Source organism: Hyperolius riggenbachi, chromosome 2 (genome assembly GCF_040937935.1).
Source record: "Hyperolius riggenbachi isolate aHypRig1 chromosome 2, aHypRig1.pri, whole genome shotgun sequence".
Lineage (NCBI taxonomy): Eukaryota > Metazoa > Chordata > Amphibia > Anura > Hyperoliidae > Hyperolius > Hyperolius riggenbachi.
The window spans coordinates 143846888-143863732 of NC_090647.1; the positions used below are offsets into that span (position 1 = coordinate 143846888).

A 16845-nucleotide genomic window follows, 5' to 3' on the forward strand; every position below is an offset into this window, starting at 1 on the left:
TTAGATGATGCATGCTACTGTAATTAAAACCCATGAAATGTATTTGCCTATTTGTCCCGGTTATAAAACCGTTTAAAGAGGAGCTGTTAGGTATAAGGTCTCAGAGAAAATAAACGCATATATCAGTAGCTAAAGATTGGCTGTACTTACATTACATATGCATTTCACTGTCCACGTTTGTACTTCACAGAATTTGTATATAGTATATGCAGAGATAGATGCTCCTGACAGCTCATGGCAGGCTCCATGTTTTTCTGTCAAATGTGTCGTCATGTCCTGCCTGCTTCCTGATCACAGATAAGCTTGTGCTGAACTACACAGTGTGCAGTGAATATTAATGAGCCATGTGGCTAGGAACAATAGCTGACTCCTGCAGTGTACTCTGCCCGGAGATTTATCAGTGCTACGCGCTGGACTGAGTTACAAGCTGCTGAAACGTCTCATTAGCAGCCGAGGGGAGGGCCCCAGAATGCTTTGCAGTATAGTATGCGGCTTGCGTCCTCTTAGGTCTAACAGCTTTTCTGATAAGAACACATCAAAGGTAAAAGATTCTTCAATAATGCCTTTATGGCTTCCTTCTAAACTGTTTAACACAGGAGAATAGAGGTTTAAATTAGCTTCTGCAGCCTGACAGTTACTCTTTAAATTATGTCCCTATCACGATTTTTAGCGCCAATATTTTATTTGGAAATAAAGGTGCATTTTTTTCAGTTTTGCGTCCATCCCTAATTACAAGCCCATCGTTTATAAAGTAACAGTGTTATACCCTCTTGACCTAAATATTTAAAAAGTTCAGTCCCTAAGGTAACTATGTATTTTGTTTATTGTAATTTTTTTTTTTTTTTTAATTACAAAAAAAAAAATTGGTGAGTGCGGGAGGTAATGAGTTAATGTTAGTGTAAAACTAATGTATTTGTATATGAAAAATGCTTTAGGGTGTAGTTTTACTATTTGGCCACAGTAACTTTTTGTTTATGCGACCTGCAAGCGTAGGAAGTAAGCTTGCAGGAAGTGTTATGAGGCTGGGAAAGCAGCCGATCATTGCGGGGGCTTAGATCAACGACCGGGAGCGGTTTTTCCCGTTCATTAATCTCCGAGCGGGCGGCAGTGGGGGCGTGAGCGCGGACAGTGCGGATATCTCCATCCCTGGTGTTGACAGGGTGGAAAAAGGGACTGAGATATCCGCACTGCCGGTGGTAAAGTGGTTAAACTAATATCACACAAAAATGTTTTTATTGAACACACCATGTAAACATTCACAATGCAGGTGGAAAAAGTATGTGAACCCTTTGATAACTGGTTGAACCTCCTTCAGCAATATTCTTGGGATGTCTGGTGTAAATCGCTTTCTTGAGGGCATACCACAGCATCTCAATTGAGATGAGGTCAGGGCTCTGACTCGGCCACTCCAGGAGGCGTATTTTCTTCTGTTTAAGCTATTCTGTTGTTGATTTAATTCTATGCTTTTGGGTTGTTGTCCTGTTGCAACAAACATCTTCTGCTAAGCTTCAGCTGGTGGACAGATGGCCTTAAGTACTCCTGCAAAATGTCTTGATAAACTATGGAATTCATTTTTCCTTCGATTAAAGCAATATGTCCAGGCCCTGACGCAGCAAAGCGGCCCCAAACCATGATGCCCCCACCACCATACTTCACAGTTCGGATGAGGTTTTGATGTTCGTGTGTTGTGCCTCTTTTTCTCCACACATAGGCCTCAATTCACTAAGATCATGCTAGAGATATTGGCGTCAATTCACCAGAGGTTACCAACCTATTTATCTCTTGGAATGTAATTTACCTCCTGTGATATCTCCAAATAGCAATTCTCCAGAAGTATAGGGGAAAATATCGACAGAGAGAAATGCAAGAGATAAATGTGAGATAAGTATGAGATAAATAAGTGATAGTTAGTAGTTAGTTTTTCTCCAAATCACAATTCACCAGGGAAGAAAGGGGGTGTGGCCATTCGTTATTTTTTCATCTCTTTATCCCCTGAATGAACCTGGAGATATCGTGGTTTTCACACAGCAGCTGCTGCTGTGGAAGATGGAGCCTTTTGAGCTTACTCTGTTAGGCCTGGTGCACACCAAAAACCGCTAGCAGATCCGCAAAATGCTAGCAGATTTTGAAACGCTTTTTCTTATTTTTCTGTAGCGTTTCAGCTAGCATATTTTTGCGGTTTTGTGAAGCATTTTTGGTGTAGTAGATTTCATATATTGTTGCAGTAAAGCTGTTACTGAACAGCTACTGTAACAAAATCGCCTGGCAAACCGCTCTGAAGTGCCGTTTTTCAGAGCAGTTTGCGTTTTTCCTATACTTAATATTGAGGCAGAAACGCCTCCGCAATCCAAAATCTGCAGCAGCCCGGGAGTATGCGTTTCTGCAAAACGCCTCCCGCTCTGGTGTGCACCAGCCCATTGAAATACATTACCCAAGCGTATCCGCAGCCGCAAGCGGATCGCAAAACGCAGCCGAACCGCTCTGGTGTGCACTAGGCCTTAGAGCTTGCTTCTATTATGAGGAGACGAAGGCGCAGGAGGAGGGTCTGTTTAATCGCCCCTCGTATTTTTTGTGAGAGAACAGTTTTTGATAATTTTACTGAGACAGAGGTGGTGAAGAAGTTCAGACTCACTCGTGATATGATTTATCATATGATCCGGCAGTAAAAGGCGGGAATACTCTGGTCAGGTAGTGGTAAAACTCCGCCTCCTACCCACAATGCTTCACTTTCAGGCTTACAGAGAGGAAAAGTATCCCATGTAAATCATTAATACCGATTACCTAACTCTCTACTTTCTCACACTTTCCTCATGCATATCTCTCCATTATCCCCTGCTATCGAACACTTTTCTCTCTGTCCTCTCACACTGGTGAATTGACTCCAGAGTGTTAAAATACCTCATGAGATAAACTACCTACCTTTTTTCTCTTAGTAAATCCTCTCTGGTGAATTGACGCCAATAAGGCAAGAGAAAACTTACCTCCACACGTGAGCGTTATCTTACCTCTTCATTCCTTAACCTCCTTGGCGGTATGAAAAATACCGCCAGGAGGGAGCGCAGCAGTTTTTAAAAAATTTTTTTTTTTTTAATCATGTAGCGAGCCGAGGGCTCGCTACATGATAGCCGCTGCTGAGCGGCATCCCCCCGCCCGCTTCGATCGCCTTCGGCGATCTCCGATCAGGAAATCCCGTTCATAGAACGGGATTTCCTGGAGGGCTTCCCCCGTCGCCATGGCGACGGGGCGGGATGACGTCACTGACGTCGGGACGTCATTGGGAGTCCCGGGCCACCCCTCGGCGCTGCCTGGCACTGATTGGCCAGGCAGCGCTGGGGTCTGGGGGGGGGCCGCGCGCCGCAGCAAATAGCGGCGATCGGGCGGGGGCCGGCGGCGATCAGAGTGCTGGCGCAGCTAGCAAAGTGCTAGCTGCGTCCAGCAAAAAAAAAATTATGAAAATCGGCCCAGCAGGGCCTGAGCGGCACCCTCCGGCAGCTTACCCCGTGTCCAGCACGGGGTTACCGCTAAGGAGGTTAAGTTACCTCCTCTGTAGTTCATTTACCTCCTCTGTAGTTCATTTACCTCCTCTGTAGTTAATTTACCTCCTCTGTAGTTATTTTCACACGCAGTTAATTAACAGCCTGTCTTTAACTCTGGAGTTATTTTAAGGATTGGAGAGTTAATTTAAAGACAGAAGAGTTAACTTTAGGCTTGCCTGAGGTAAAATGTTTCCTGAATACTACATGCCTTATCACCATGGTAACAACTCTAGAAGAGTTATTAAAGACAGGAGATAAGTTTAGTGAATTGAGGCCATAGTGTTATGTGCTTCTTCCAAACAACTCAACTATAGTTTCATCTGTCCACAGAAACCGGTACTGTTGTGGAACATCCAGGTGCTCTTTTGCAAACTTTAACCGTGAGTAATGTTGTTTTTTGGACAGCAGTGGCTTCCTCTGGTATCTTCCCATGAACTCTACTCTTGTTTAGTGTTTTACGAATAGTAGATTCGCTAAAATGGGATGTTAGCATTTGCCCGAGACTTTTGTTTTATAAGTCTTTGACACTCTAGGATTCTTCTTCACCACATTGAGCATTCTGCGTTGTGCTCTTGCAGTCATCTTTACAGGATGGCCACTTCTATGGAGAGTAGCAGCAGTGCGGAACTTTCTCCATTTATAGACATTGGCGTCAATTCACCAGAGAGGATTTACTAAGAGAAAAAAGGTAGATAGTTTATCTCATGAGGTATTTTAACACTCTGGAGTCAATTCACCAGTGTGAGAGGACAGAGAGAAAAGTGTTCGATAGCAGGGGATAATGGAGAGATATGCATGAGGAAAGTGTGAGAAAGCAGAGAGTTAGGTAATCGGTATTAATGATTTACATGGGATACTTTTCCTCTCTGTAAGCTTGAAAGTGAAGCATTGTGGGTAGGAGGCGGAGTTTTACCACTACGTGACCAGAGTATTCCCGCCTTTTACTGCCGGATCCTATCATAAATCATATCACGAGTGAGTCTGAACTTCTTCACCACCTCTGTCTCAGTAAAATTATCAAGAACTGTTCTCTCACGAAAAATACGAGGGGCGATTAAACAGACCCTCATCTTGCGCCTTCGTCTCCTCATAATAGAAGCAAGCTCTAGGGCCTAGTGCACACCAGAGCGGTTCGGCTGCGTTTTCCGATCCGCTTGCCGCTGTGGATACGCTTGGGTAATGTATTTCAATGGGCTGGTGCACACCAGAGCGGGAGGCGTTTTGCAGAAACGCATACTCCAGGGCTGCTGCAGATTTTGGATTGCGGAGGACTTTCTGCCTCAATGTTAAGTATAGGAAAAACGCAAACCGCTCTAAAAAACGGCAGTTCAGAGCGGTTTGCCAGGCGGTTTTTGTTACAGTAGCTGTTCAGTAACAGCTTTACTGTAACAATACATGAAATCTACTACACCAAAAACGCTTCACAAAACTGCAAAATGCTAGCTGAAACGCTACAGAAAAATAAGAAAAAGCGTTTCAAAATCTGCTAGCATTTTGCGGATCTGCTAGCGGTTTTTGGTGTGCACCAGGCCTAACAGAGTAAGCTCAAAAGGCTCCATCTTCCACAGCAGCAGCAGCTGCTGTGTGAAAACCACGATATCTCCAGGTTCATTCAGGAGATAAAGGCGTCAATTCACCAGAGGTTACCAACCTATTTATCTCTTGGGAGGTAATTTACCTCCTGTGATATCTCCAAATAGCAATTCTCCAGAAGTATAGGGGAAAATATCGACAGAGAGAAATGCAAGAGATAAATGTGAGATAAGTATGAGATAAATAAGTGATAGTTAGTAGTTAGTTTTTTTCCAAATCACAATTCACCAGGGAAGAAAGGGGGTGTGGCCATTCGTTATTTTTTCATCTCTTTATCCCCTGAATGAACCTGGAGATATCGTGGTTTTCACACAGCAGCTGCTGCTGTGGAAGATGGAGCCTTTTGAGCTTACTCTGTTAGGCCTGGTGCACACCAAAAACCGCTAGCAGATCCGCAAAATGCTAGCAGATTTTGAAACGCTTTTTCTTATTTTTCTGTAGCGTTTCGGCTAGCATTTTGCAGTTTTGTGTAGCGTTTTTGGTGTAGTAGATTTCATGTATTGTTACAGTAAAGCTGTTACTGAACAGCTACTGTAACAAAAACCGCCTGGCAAACCGCTCTGATCTGCCGTTTTTCAGAGCGGTTTGCGTTTTTCCTATACTTAACATTGAGGCAGAAACGCCTCCGCAATCCAAAATCTGCAGCAGCCCGGGAGTATGCGTTTCTGCAAAACGCCTCCCGCTCTGGTGTGCACCAGCCCATTGAAATACATTACCCAAGCGTATCCGCAGCCGCAAGCGGATCGCAAAACGCAGCCGAACCGCTCTGGTGTGCACTAGGCCTAAGAGCTTGCTTCTATTATGAGGAGACGAAGGCGCAGGAGGAGGGTCTGTTTAATCGCCCCTCGTATTTTTCGTGAGAGAACAGTTCTTGATAATTTTACTGAGACAGAGGTGGTGAAGAAGTTCAGACTCACTCGTGATATGATTTTTGATATGATCCGGCAGTAAAAGGCAGGAATTCTCTGGTCACGTAGTGGTAAAACTCCGCCTCCTACCCACAATGCTTCACTTTCAAGCTTACAGAGAGGAAAAGTATCCCATGTAAATCATTAATATCGATTACCTAACTCTATGCTTTCTCACACTTTCCTCATGCATATCTCTCCATTATCCCCTGCTATCGAACACTTTTCTCTCTGTCCTCTCACACTGGTGAATTGACTCCAGAGTGTTAAAATACCTCATGAGATAAACTACCTACCTTTTTTCTCTTAGTAAATCCTCTCTGGTGAATTGACGCCAATGAGATGAAAAAATAATGAATGGCCACACCCCCTTTCTTCCCTGGTGAATTGTGATTTGGAGAAAAACTAACTACTAACTATCACTTATTTATCTCATACTTATCTCACATTTATCTCTTGCATTTCTCTCTGTCGATATTTTCCCCTATACTTCTGGAGAATTGCTATTTGGAGATATCACAGGAGGTAAATTACCTCCCAAGAGATAAATAGGTTGGTAACTTCTGGTGAATTGACGCCAATGGCCTCAATTCACTAAGCTTATCTCCTGTCTTTAATAACTCTTCTAGAGTTGTTACCATGGTGATAAGGCATGTAGTATTCAGGAAACATTTTACCTCAGGCAAGCCTAAAGTTAACTCTTCTGTCTTTAAATTAACTCTCCAATCCTTAAAATAACTCCAGAGTTAAAGACAGGCTGTTAATTAACTGCGTGTGAAAATAACTACAGAGGAGGTAAATTAACTACAGGAGAGGTAACATAAGGAATGAAGAGGTAAGATAACTCTCTCACGTGTGGAGGTAAGTTTTCTCTTGCTTTATTATCTCTAGCATGATCTTAGTGAATTGAGACCATTTTGTCTTACCGTGTACTGATGAACTGCAAGGCTTTTGGAGATAATTTCATAACCCTTTTCAGCTTTATGCGTCAATTCTTAATTGTAGGTTTTCTGAGAGCTTTTTTGTGCACAGCATCATTCACATCAGGCAATGCTTCTTGGGAAAAGCAAACCCAAATCTGAGGTGTGTGGGTTTTTTTTTTTGTTTTTTTTTTACAGGGCAGGGCATCAGTAACCAACACCTCCAATATCTTGATTGGACTCCAGCTGGTTGACACCTCACTCCAATTAGCTCTTGGAGATGTTATTAGTCTAGGGCAGGGGTTCCCAACCGGTGTGCCACAACACACTTATGTGTCGTGGCAGCACCGGCTATGTGTTGCCGCTCTCTGCCTGCCGCTCATCACCCCCACTCTATCTCCTCCCCGCTAATCACCGCCCTCCTATTAGTGCAGCACTACAAGAAAATGGCTGCTGCCGTCCGCATTTGCAGACATCGGCAGCCATTTTCTTGTAGTCTTCACTAACGAGTCAGAGGGGCAGAGGCAGATCATCGAGGACGGAGCCAAAGGCTTGATGCTTGGAGGGAAGGAGGAGAAGGGGCGGAGCGGTGGCCATGGAGCAGTGAGTTAGGGAAGTTATTTCTTGTGGCATTGTGTGAGCACTTGGCAGCAGTACATTGTCCCTGCACCACCTGTCATATAGCACACTGTCCCTAAAGCTATTCTGTGCCAGTAGCATTAGCAGCAAATTATTCCTGCAGCCCAATGCTCATTGTGCAGCAGCATTATTTCTCTCTAACCCCCCATAGTGTTAGCAGTAGTATATCTCAGCAGATTGTCCCTGCAGCCCTCATTGCACCAGCAGCATCAGATTGTTTCTGAGCCCCCCATTGTTCCAGCAGCAGAAACAGTCCCTGCAGCCCCCATTGTGCCAGCAGCATCAGATTGTTTCTGAGCACCCCATTGTTCCAGAAGTAGATTGTCGATGTAGCCCTTGATTGTGCTTTAATCATATTCATGAAAAGCTCTAGCTCTCATTTTCAAGTGTTCTGAAAAATGCACTCAATTGATTTTTCTGATTATTATCCTTATTTTTATATTATACGTGACGTGTCTCGTATATCTGAATGTTTGGCGCGATGTGACACGACCTGGAAAAAAATTGGGAACCACTGGTGTAGGGGTTCACTGTTTCCACCTGCACTGTGAATGCTTACATGGTGTGTTCAATAAAAACTTTTAATTATTTGTGTGGTATTATTTAACCACTTGACGACCGCAGTGTTAACCCCCCTAACGACTAGGCTCTGTTTGGCTGCACTGGACTGTGCAGGCTTTTCAGCCTCCTGCACAGCCCAGCTATGGAGCCCAGCGATCGGACTTGCCTTTTTTTTTTTTTGTCTTTAAGGGGACATGCCGCCTGAGGTATCCAATCGCTGTGGCTGTTTTTTTTTCTTAGCCTCTGAGGCTCTCTCTCATTCTCTCCTCCCCTCCGAGATCCTGTATTGAACAAGACGGCGATCTGTCCTGTTGTGCCTCTCATAGGCATCAGCATATGAGAGGATGGCGCTCCCTGACCAATTGGAGGCCGGGGATCGCCGATCTCTTACAGCGCTGCCGGGGACCGCAGCGCTGTACAGATGTAAACAAAGGGTATTTATTTCCCCTTTCGTTTACAGCCTGCTAGCCGCGATCGGACACTAGCAGGCTAATCCTGGCAGGGAACGATCGCGCATGCCCGTGGCCTTTCCCTGGGAAACTGCAGCCCCAGGACTTGATGCCAATTTGCGTTAGGCGGCCCCCAGGTAGTTAAGCAGACTGTGATTGTCTATTGTTGTGACTTAGATGAAAGATCAGATCACATTTTATCACCAATTTGTGCAGAAATCCATATAATTCCAAAGGGATTGTATACTTTTTCTTGCTACTGTATTTGGAAGTAAAGGGCATGGATAGAGGCAGGCAAAGGGGGAACGGAACGAGACACTGGAATGGTTGGAGGCACAGGGGGAGGGAATGAGATACGGGCATGGGAGATGGAAGTAGACACAGGCAGGGATGAAGGCTTGGGATATGGAAGTAGCCATGGGTAGGGATGGGAGACAGAAGGATGCACATAGGAGCTATAAAGGGGATACAGTGGAAGCACATAGGACAGAGGTAAGACAGGTTAAAACAAGCCCAAGGCGGCTGAAAACAAAAAACATACTTCCCAATAAAGAGGAAAGCCTCGAGTCCTCTCGTGTTCTCCGTGACCCCACTGCCACTGGCTGGAAGCATCTTTTAGTTCATGGCTGCGCTCACCTTCATGCATTAGTGTGACTGTGCAGTAGCACGGAGCCACTTGTGGATGAGTAACTTCAGCTTACTGCGCAGGTGTGGCCATAGGTGCAGTACCGTTGTGCTCATACATGAAAAAATATCCAACAAGCTTTTGTCCTATATGTTTAGAGGGTCTGTGCATGGCAGGTTTGGGAAGGACATTGCCTTGGGTTCACTTTGAAGGACCACTGCCGCGATGATCTTAAAATGTAAAATATATCTAAACATATACAGATAAAAGTACATTTCTTCGAGTAAATTAGCCATAAATTACTTTTCTCCTATGTTGCAATCGCTTACAGTAATTAGTAGTAATCTGATTTTTTTAAACTAGTCCATCTCCTTATAGGGGATTCTCAGGGTTTTCTTTATTTTCAAAAGCATTTAGTGAATGGCAGTTGCTCCATCCCACTGCCCAAAAAGTTTACAGTGCGCATGGAGGCTGGCCAGCATCTTTTTATAAAGGAGTGTCTTTATAAAGAATAAAGGCCATGCTGAGAATCTCCCATGAAGAAATGGGCTAGCCCAAAACCTGTCGGTATTGTCATATTTCTACAACTTACTGTAAGTGACGGCAACATAGGAGAAAAGTAATTTATGGCTCATTTACTCTGCAAGAAACAGACTTCTTACCTGTATGTGTTTACAAATATTTTACATTTTAATATTTTTGTGTCAGTGGTTCTTTCAGAACGAGTCTACAGTCACCATGTTGTGTGTTAACTGGAGACTACCTGTATATAAAAAATACATTCCCATATTTCTGAAATGCAGTCACAGATACAATATACACAAATATTATAACTCAGAGTACATGGAGGTGGTAAACTTGACCAATCAAAATTGTTTCACCAGCATCCAAATCCAGAATAGCAAGAGCTGGAAGCCAACTAATTAATCTCATTAATTGTAAAATTGACATTGGATATTACATTGTAGAGGGATACTACATTTAGGCAAAGGTTTACACTGGCAACTGACATGTTTAACTAAATCAGTTATTCATAAATTGCTGTGCATTTATTAAGTGCCAGTATATTACGCAGCACTGCACAATAAATACAATGATACAAAGGATGACAGATGTAACAAGGTTATACAACATAGGACAAAGCTATACAAGGCGAACGGTACAAAATACATGATCATGCAATTTTGGTCTGGTTAGGTATGCCTAGTAATACAAATACGCAGCGGTTATAGGAAATGAGCACACAATCATGTAATATACACTAGGGAGGACTCTGCCAAAGGCTTTTCTATGTATTGGGTCCACAATGGACACAAAAATACTGTAGGAAGTGCATTGTGAAAATTTTCTTGTTTGGAGGTCTATGGCTTAAAATGTTAAGAAGCAGGGCAGCCAGGCAATTTGTATTGTTTTAAAGGGAAATAACTTGTGGGCAATACAAGAACTTGGGGACATGATCTGCACAAAAGTAAAAAAGTTTTTGCGATCTATTTAGGAAAGGGTTCTTTATAGTAAGAGTGATTAAAATGTGCAACATATTACCACAGGAAGAAGTTATGGCAAATTCCATATGTGGTTTAATGTTTTCTTTGCAATGAATGACATGCTGTGCAATTTTTCAATATGCATAAAAGCGCATTGCGAATCCTAGACCAATGCGGGTTATTGTGCAGCCCATAGACTGGCCCTTGTACACTCTAGCCAGGAGGAGACTTCATAGGGAACAGTTTTCCAATCACAGCACTCTACAGCAGGGGTGCCCATTAGGTAGATCGCATTCTACCAGTAGACTGCGAAGGCCTTCATGGTAGATCCTGACCCAACATTTTCTATTCTGTATATACAAGTGTGCTCCTTAAAGAGGAGCTGTTAGGTATAGGGTCTCAGAGAAAAAAAAAACACATCAGTAGCTAAATATTGGCTGTACTTACATTACATATGCATTTCACTGTCCACGTTTGGATTTCACAGAATTTTTATATAGTATTTGCAGAGAATGATGCTCCTGACAGCTCATGGCAGGTTCCATGTTTGCCTGCTATGAAGCCATTTGTGATGTCATATCCTCCCTGCTTCCTGATGATTCGACTCACAAAAAAGATCCTAATGGACAACACTACTGTGCAGTGAATATTAATTAGCCATGTGGCTAGGAACAATAGCGGACTCATGCAGTATACTCTAAGGGAACATGTGCCCTGTGATTTTTCAGTGCTGTGAATTAGGCTGCTGTTACAAGCTGCTGTAACATGAGCCTGTAACTTCTCACTGTGAAAGCAGCCTTAGGGCGTGATAGGGAAATGAAGGGGATGACCCAAGGTAGTGCAGTGGGAAGAAGAGGCAGCCCCAGAATGCTTTGCAGTATCTGTTATGCGTCCTGCGGCCTCCTTAGGAGCTTGGGAATAACCAGCCTTGCTGTTCAGCACACATCAAAGTAAGAGAGATTTTTAACTTCAGTATTGCCTTTTTGGCTTCCTTCTAAACTGTTTAACACAGGAGAATAGAGGTTTAAATTAGCTTTTGCAGCCTGACAGTTACTCTTTAAAATTGTACATCCTCTACAATATTCCCTAACTGTCCCTGCGTCATCCTTCATGTCCCTGGCTGTGTGTCAGTGGGTTTTTTGTACGGCGCATGTGTGCAATACAGACCATTGGGACAGGATGACGGGCCAGGGAGCAGGGCAGGTGGTGCACGCACTGACTGGCGGCGGCATGAAGAGACCTAGAGCCCGTTGTTAAAGGGGTTAGGTCAACTAGTAGGTAGATCATTTTGACTTGATAATTGTTTAAAGTAGCTCACAATGCGAAAAAGTGTGGGCACCTCTGCTCTACAGCAAAAAGCAATGTGATTGGCTGAATAGTGTGGACGTAGTTTACTACAACCTATCCGTAACCTAGCAGTCCAAGAGAGTGCCTTCCAACCAACCACGTTAGTGGAATTTCCCTATGAGGTTTCCTAAAGTGGGCTAGCACCCATAGACTTTGATTAAATGCGGTTTCCACTACTGTATATGGCAAAATGCACATGATCAAAGTGTGCTTCCTGCCTTAGTCACTTCCTCTTTGAAAAACCAGGTGCATGATGCCATGGTATCATTCTGTGCTGTTGCATTTCCTCTGAAAGAATAGGATGTGTACAAAAATCCCATAGACATGACTTATTTTATTTATCTAAGTATTTATATAGTGCCAACATATTACACAGTGCTGTACAGAGTATATTGTCTTGACCACTACGCCACCGTGCTGACCCTCTTGCTGCAAAGGGTGGAAGCACAGCAGTAGGATGAAGATGCACATAACATTGATTTAGGGCCTTTTTCCACTACAGTAGCTGCAAACCAAAATTTGTGGATCGGTGCTGTTTCACTAGTGTTAATTTGTAATTCCCCCAAATTGAAATCACCGGCGTGCTGCTGCGCTTTTGTTGTGTTTGCGCTCCTATTTGAAGTATAGGAACGCAGTAAAATCACATGGCAATCACACCGCTATGCAATTTTACCCACAATTTTGCAATTTAAACTTGAGCCTTTTATCTCCTGTCCAAAATCACAAGCATTAACGCAATGCAATCACACTGTACAGCTGATGGATTGCGGCAAAATTAGGTCCCATTCACACTAGAGCGCTTTTCAGGAGATTTCAGCATCACTGGTAATTGCTAACGTTTTGAAAATCGTTTGTGCAATGTTAGGGCCGGTTCACACTTGCGGTTTTGCAAAAACCGCACCGGATGTCCGGACCGCACCGGAGCCGGATCGGACCTGAACCGTACGGTTCCTGTCCGGATCCGGTCCGGTTGCATACGGTTTCCGTGCGGTATGAACACGGTTGCGGTCCGGATCCGGATTCTTAAAGAGTAACAACCTGTATAAAAACAAAAAAAAATGTTGGGGTCTGGGAGGTCAGCAGAAGGGGGACCTGTGGAATCAGGCCCTCTGCTGTTTAGCACTCACCTCCACCTCCGACATGCTGCCAACATCTCCGGATCCGGATCCAGCTGTGCTGCTCCACTCCAAAATGCTTGCCCATGTGTCCCCAGCCAATATCGCCGCAAAAATCCGCATAGGAAGTGGGGTAGAACATCCGGATTTTTTGCCAGTGTGTTGTGCGCTCTCCGGTTCTCATTGGTTTCCATTGGCCGGATGGTGCAGTCCGGCTCCGCCCCGGATACGGCTGCCGGAGGAGCCGGACCAAAAAATAGCGCATGTTGGAACGGACACCGGAGTCCGGATCCGGTCCGGCTCCGGACGAAACGGACACGTGAACCCTGGCATAGATTTACATTGCTATGCCGTGCGTCCGTTTCGTCCGGCCAGCATGCGGTGCGGCTCCGGCACGGCTATTCCGGATAGCCACCGCTAATGTGAACCGGGCCTTAGTCTATGTGGTTGTTTTCATCTTAAGCGTTTTGCAGCGATTAGCTGAAACGCAAACATGTAGCCCGCAGCATTTTTCTGGTGATTCTGGAGCAATAGCATTAGCATATATAGAACTGCTAATCGCGATCACTCCCACAACGCTTCAGTGTCCAGTGATTTTTCTGCGTTAATTGCGGAAAAATCACATCCGCAAAACGCTAGCGGTAATTGCTGGCGTTTTGTGGTTTTAGGTGTGAATGGGGCTTTACAGTAGTGGAAATAGACGGAAATGTGATCGCATCTCAGTGCAATTGCGCATGCGATCACGTTGCCTGCTGGAAAAGTGCCCTCAAACAGAATTGTGCATCAGACCAAAAAGAGACACTCATGCAGATTTATCAAAACCAGTGCAGAAATGGATCAGTCACTCAGAGTAATTAATAATAATCCGGCTATGAACAGCTGCTCCACTTTTGCAACAGATCTGTCCCAGTTTTCCTAGTTCTGTTCCATGCGCCGCTGACACTATTGCAGCGGGCTACCAGTAAACACATGACTAGCGCCTGCTGCATTCGCTGCTGCCCGGTGCTACAACAAGACACAATAGAGGTAGGACAGATGAGTACCGAACGCGTCGCCACTGCTCTCCCTGTTTGCTCTTCTTTTCAAACCTCCCGGTCCAAGTAGTGACTGTACTTCCGAGCACTGTAGTCACCTGATGTAGTGACGTCACTCTCCAGACTAGTCACATGACTATGATGTCAGTAAAGGTCCTTTAGGCCCCCGGAATCCAGGATCTACCGTCAGGCACGGCAACGCAGGAGAGGTGAGAAGCCGGGGAGACAGGTAATTTCCGCCGGATGAAGTAGCAGTGGTGTCCCTTCCTCGGCCACAGCCGGGTTACCATGGGCGTCTGTCTCCTCCCAATGCCTCCAGCAGTAATCTGACGCTGCATAACTGTGTGTGTTTTTCTGTATGTCCATCTTATTTCCTGTGCCCAGTGTGTGTCCTTCTTGTGCCCAGCATGTCTCTGTCTGTGCACCTTTTCTGCTTTGCTGTGTGTATATGGGTGCTCCTTTTCTGCTTTGCTGTGTGCATATGGGTGCACCTTTTCTGCTGTACCCAATGTGTGTGCTCATTTGCTCCTTATCTCCTGTGCTCAGTGTCTGGTTTCTGCTTTTCTCCTGTACCTTTGGAAGTGGCTAAATTCATAGCTGGATGCAGTATTGCGTTCCCTCAAAAAAAACAGGACTGCAAAGGAGGGGAATGTTGCATTGCATGTTATGCGTTGCGTTGCGTACAGAAAATGAAAAGTATGCTTCACTGCCGCTGTTAAAGGGGAACTGAAGTAAGCGGTATATGGAGGCTGCCATATTTATTTCCTTTAAAGCAATACCAGTTGCCTGGCAGCCCTGCTGGTCTATTTCTCTGCAGTAGTATCTGAATAACACCAGAAAAAAAAGCATGCAGCTAGTCTTGTCAGATCTGACTTTAAAGTCTGAAACACCTGATCTGCTGCATGCTTGTTCAGGGGCTATGGCTAATAGTATTAGAGGCAGATGATCAGCATGGCTGCCAGGCAACTGGTATTGCTTAAAAGGAAATAAACATGGCAGCCTCCATATACCTCTCTCTTCAGTTCCCCTTTAATGTGCATGTTATAGGGTAATGTACTGCACGCTCCGTGTTGGGATATTGGAGTCCATTGGATTGCATCACACCAGATGCACTCTGGCGCATAGACTTATGATTGCAGTGTACTACTATGTGTTGAATTGCCTCTGTTACATCACACTGCAACACCCCACTGTGTATACCTTATTTGCTTTACCCAGTGTTTGTGATCACATGCTCATTATATGCTGGACCCAGTGTATACTTGCTTCTTATCTCCTAGGCGCTAGTCTACTTTAGGAGACCCAGCAGGAAACCTTATAGGGAAATTCTACTAATGTGATTGGGTGGACAGCGCCCTCTCAAACTGCTAGGTTTCCAGTAGGTTGTAGTAAACTATGGCCATACTATGTGGCCAATAACACTTTGTGCATTACTGTTATTTGAGAATTGTCCCCTATGAGGTGTCCTGCTGGGTCCCCTAAGGGCCCATTTACACTAGGGCGATTAGCGGGTGATTCCCCGCTAATTGCCAAAGCGCTAGCGCAATTGTAACCATATGGCAGTTCTCACTGCCGCAGCATTTTCTTGCGATTCTTGAGGGATCGTGATACAGTACTTATAAAAGCGCTGATTGCAATCTCTCTGCATCGCGAGCATGTACAGTGATTTTTATCGCACTAATAGTGGCAAAATCACCTGCGCAAAACAGCTTTGCGCTCTTAAGTGCAAATGAGACCTTAAGTAGACTAGCGCCATACGGTCCCCATTGTGTGTGTGATTTATTTGCTTCTTCTCTCCTGTACTTTGTGTATGTGTGTACCATATCTTCTGTACCCTTATCTACTGTATCCAGTGTGTGTGTGTGTTCATTTGCTCCTTATTTCTTGTACCTAGCATGTGCTTGCTTCTTATTTCCTGCATCCAGTGTATGTACGGGTTTTTCTCAAAAAATTAGCATATTGTGATCAAGTTCATTATTTTCTGTAATGTACTGATAAACATTAGACTTTCATATATTTTAGATTCATTACACACAACTGAAGTAGTTCAAGCCTTTTATTGTTTTAATATTGATGATTTTGGCATACAGCTTATGAAAACACAAAATTCCTATCTCAAAAAATTAGCATATCATGAAAAGGTTCTCTAAACGAGCTATTAACTTAATCATCTGAATCAACGAATTAACTCTAAACACCTGCAAAAGATTCCTGAGGCTTTTAAAAACTCCTAGCCTGGTTCATTACTCAAAACCGCAATCATGGGTAAGACTGCCGACCTGACTGCTGTCCAGAAGGCCATCATTGACACCTTCAAGCAAGAGGGTAAGACACAGAAATAAATTTCTGAATGAATAGGCTGTTCCCATAGTGCTGTATCAAGGCACCTCAGTGGGAAGTCTGTGGGAATGAAAAAGTGTGGCAGAAAACGCTGCACAACGAGAAGAGGTGACCGGACCCTGAAGAAGATTGTGGAGAAGGACCGATTCCAGACCTTGGGGGACCTGCAGAAGCAGTTGACTGAGTCTGGAGTAGAAACAACCAGAGCCACCGTGTTCAGGAAATGTGCTACAGGTGCCGCATTCCCCAGGTCAAGCCACTTTTGAACTAGAAACAGCGTCAGAAGTGCCTGAC

At 44.3% G+C, this 16845-nt stretch overlaps 1 protein-coding gene across 4 annotated transcripts in view; it reads left to right on the forward strand.

Moving 5' to 3' along the window:
* The first annotated feature begins 14318 nt into the window (after positions 1–14318).
* The window catches only part of RAB5B (RAB5B, member RAS oncogene family), a 62062-nt gene continuing 59535 nt past the window's right edge, over positions 14319–16845 (forward strand). The window contains exon 1 of one of the 4 annotated variants that reach the window (XM_068267600.1): positions 14319–14420. The gene's annotated coding sequence lies outside the window, so the exon portion shown is untranslated. Of the gene's footprint in view, positions 14441–14533; positions 14554–16845 lie in introns of those variants that run through there. The other 3 variants (XM_068267599.1, XM_068267601.1, XM_068267603.1) reach the window with 3 other exon arrangements.